We start from the raw sequence: 4057 nt of genomic DNA, 5'->3' as shown, positions 1-4057 counted from the left end.
AAGGAAAACAAATAAACAAATGTTAAGTCTATCCAAATTGTTATGATATATGTGTGTGTGTGTGTAATATAATAATATAATCACACATACATGTAATATATGTAATATATATGTATGACTCTTGCATATATATAAATAACTACTAATATAATATAAGAAGCATTTTAGGTGAGGCAATATACTTTTATGGTATTTCAAATTTTCAGTACACCATTATTTGTTACCATTGAGATTTAAAATAAAATATTGCAGTGGTGAAGATCATGTTGAAGACTTTACAATGTGAACATATAGACTAAAGAGTGTATTATTAGACTTTAACTCAATGTGCAAATCATCATTGTTATATTTATTGAAGGTCAAGTTTGCCCCCCAATGGATGTAGCTGGTGGGTGTGTTGTGGCTTGGGTCACTGGCTTGGAGGTCCATCTGAAATGGGTCGTGGATCCGGATTTGGGCCTCTTGTTTTGGGTATATTTTGTCAGCTACAACACGTGATCAAGTCAAAAAAATCCAAGATAAAATGTTTTGGGCTTATGAAATTGAGCATATCTTTATACACTTTCTCAATTCAATTGAACAAGATTCCTCCTGAGTATGCCCGCTCAATATAATTGAGTATCAAAGTACTTTGAGGTGAAAGTTACAAAACGAAATGATGATTATTCATGGAATCTAAAATTGGAATACAACATAGAACAATGATAAACAAGTTATAACATAAATTTTTACTAATAGTATTTAAAAGCTACTAATAGTATCTAAAAGTGAACCGACATTTTCTAACACAGAAAAATTAATAATAATTAAGAAATTTAATGATAAAAAATTAAAATAAAGATAAAGATAAAAATAAAAGTAATAATAATCCCTAAAACAAATAATAAAGATAAAATTAAAATAGATTTAAGTTAGTTTAGAAATTTTATGATTATAGTGAGGTTATTTTGTAGTAACATAACATATAAAATGAATGTAATATACTTAATTATATGATTCCTAAATCGACAATAATATGCATGGTGATATTGTAATAGAGGAAAATCTAAAGGACCAAAATTAAATTTTATTCACATAACATTTTCTTGAGTTACCTAGTTACATTTTTGAATGGTAAAGAAGCCATGCATCTCTGAAAAATTTTAAAGCATCTTAAATTCAATAAAACATTTTAATAGTGTCTCTCCAAGTCTATTATTTCTTATTTACTCTTATATTAATTTTTAAGATTAAATAATATAGACACTATTTGGTTTCTTTTAATTTCATTTTAGACAACTTTCGTAGTTTTTATAATGATATTAATAATACCAAATAATATAAAATAAAATGTTATAAGCTAGAATACCATGTACTGTAATACAGCCAAATATGAGAAATTTCCTAAATTTCTATGAAATGTGATTACAGCATGCAAAGTGTTTCAATCATAATTATATAGTTCGATTAAGGATATTAAGAAGTATTACAATAGTAGGAAACATTAGGATTTGGAAGGTAATGACATATAGTTTAATTGATTTAGTCATATAGCATAGTGAAACAAACTTTTCAGATCCCAATCAGTCGCAGTGGATCGGCACTCTACTATGGCCAGACTAGATCGGAACTATTGTTGTAGCCATGAGTGTGACACTTCTCCTTGAGGTGTTTAACCTGGTGGGTGAGTTCGCTATTGGCCATGGCGAGCATGATTGCTTGAATGTAATTGTAGTCTCGGATTTCTCGGCCGGTGACCTCGAGAATTTTCTCAACCATGTTGAATGTGGCGTCCTCCCTGGCCTAAATACGAGAAATTACCTAAATTTCAATGAGATGTGATTGCAACATGCAGAGCGTTTCAATCATAATTATATAGTTGGATTAAGGATATTAAGAAGTATTACAATAGTAGCAAATATTAGGCTTTGGAAGATAACGACATATATCTTAAGTGACTTAGTCATATAGCATAGAGAAACAAGCTTTCCAGATCACAGCCAGTCACAGTGGATCGGCACTCTACTATGGCGAGACTAGATCGGGGCTGCTATCAGAGCCATGAGTGCGACACTTCTCCTCGAGGCGTTCAACCTGGTGGGTGAGTTCGCTATTGACCCTGGCGAGCATGATTGCTCAAATGTAGTTGTAGTCCCGAATTTCTTGGCCAGTGACCTCTAGAATCTTCTCAACCATGTTGAATAAGACGTCCTCCCTGGCATCTGACTCGCACTACAAGTACCAACCCTTAGCGTAGATATGTGGATCTAAGGGATTGCCCGGGATGACAACAGTAAAGCGTAGTGGATGCTGATGTTGCAGATCTCGATCTCGTTGCGAAAGAATGCTGGAGGTGGGATAGAGGATACGTAGCAAACCTTTAGCAACTATTCCTCCATGTTCACATTGATTGCATAGTTGCCAAAAGCTGCTTCGGTGGAGGGGGAATGGCATTGACGGCTGCATGATAGTTTGCAATCAGTAAGATTCAGACAAATTTGTTAGCTAAAGCTTTGTTTCATATTTTGAATCCAGATAAATCGGTATAGTATAATGGGAGATTATGTAACGTTACTGCAGTAGAGCTTGGCTCGGCATCCATTCGCGGTGGGGATGGTGTGCAGGTTCCTCGGTGGCAAATGAACTGGATCTTGAAACTCTGCCCCCATTTCTCTTAATTCTTCCTCTTGGTTTCCATGGATTGTAGCTTTGCTGAATACGCCCCGACGGTAGTTGCCTGGCAGTTGAAGGCGGAGTATTCGGCATCCAAAAAGTTAACGACTTGCCGAGATGCCTCATCGAAGGAGGTAAAAATTCATGTATTCCTTCCCTTCGATACGACAAAGAACTTATATTGTATCATGAATGGATCCATTGTTGTTGTATTTGGTTTCGATGATGGTTTATGGAGGAGATAAATGTGTTTCTGATAAGGGGTTAAGTAGAGTTGAAGTTAGGGGGTGGGAGTGGAAAAGCCTCCCCGGATTTAATATCATTTGGGTTTAGGATTACCTTTTTACCCCAGTGAGATTTTGGCATTATCATAGGAGGCACATGTAAAGTTGAGGTATTTGTGAACATTTGAGGGGCAAAAATTGTGTGGTTCAGTGTGGCATTGAATAAAGTGAAAAATTGTGTTTGTATTTACGATTAGCTTGCATGTCGAATCCCTATGGGCAGAGTGAAAGAATTGATAGGGGTCTGATAAAATAGGTAAGATTAAATATTAGTTTTGTGGCAAGAAAATATTTTTTGTCCTGTTGTGTGCAGAAGATCATCTTGATAAATTTAAATTTTGTTGATGGAGGAGATATAAGTTGTGAATGATTAAACGGGCAAAGCACTTGGCAAATTCAATCAAATAAAGGAACAAGTAATTCTCCAGAATTATTATTTAATAAACATTTAGTAAAATTTTGATAATGAAAAAGAAAGATAGGTCAAATTGGATCATGTATCTTTTTTATCAAGTCAATCAATGTGTATTTAAGTTCATAAAAGTGGTAATTATAATTAATTCACTAGCGTTATTAGGGATATGCATAAGTTAGCCTAAATTACAAAAAAAGTTCAAAACAATCACATTATAAGTTAATATATAGCTAACATATTTTCAATAAAAAAACATCATCATGCAAATTTATTGGACTTAAATGACTCTTTTCATAACATAAAATGTCTGATTTTTGAGAATGTGTTTAGTTTGGGTCTAGAGTGATGAAAAGCACATTCATATAAATCAATATATAATTGCGTGGATTTGTATAGTGTAAATGAATGTGTAATTATTTGGAATTGTAAAATATTTAGCTCTATCAATGCATTAAAATTAAATTATAATTATAATAATAAAAATGGCAACAACAAAAAACTATAATAATGATAAAATCAACAAAATTAGTTGGTTAGATGGATAGATAGATTGTGTTAACAAAGTATTTTTGCTCTTCCAAAGTTTTTGAGATTTCACTCGAGACATTTAAAAATAAACGCAAGTTATCAAAATCAATAATTATTAAATTATTATGCATTAAATAATAACTCAATCAATCATGAAAATGAAAGATTTTGTAAACTA

General features: G+C 32.7%; 1 long non-coding RNA gene across 1 annotated transcript; it reads right to left on the bottom strand.

Annotated features, from left to right (window-relative positions):
- On the bottom strand, positions 1912-3141 carry LOC110268183. Its single transcript, XR_002356290.1, has 2 exons — positions 2550-3141; positions 1912-2439 (listed from the first exon to the last, which is right to left on the bottom strand). It is a non-coding gene; the product is annotated as an uncharacterized LOC110268183 (long non-coding RNA).

This window comes from Arachis ipaensis, chromosome B10, assembly GCF_000816755.2.
Source record: "Arachis ipaensis cultivar K30076 chromosome B10, Araip1.1, whole genome shotgun sequence".
NCBI classification, from domain to species: Eukaryota; Viridiplantae; Streptophyta; class Magnoliopsida; order Fabales; family Fabaceae; genus Arachis; species Arachis ipaensis.
The sequence above is the reverse complement of the archived record's forward strand: the minus strand, read 5'-3'. Positions and strand labels throughout refer to the sequence as shown.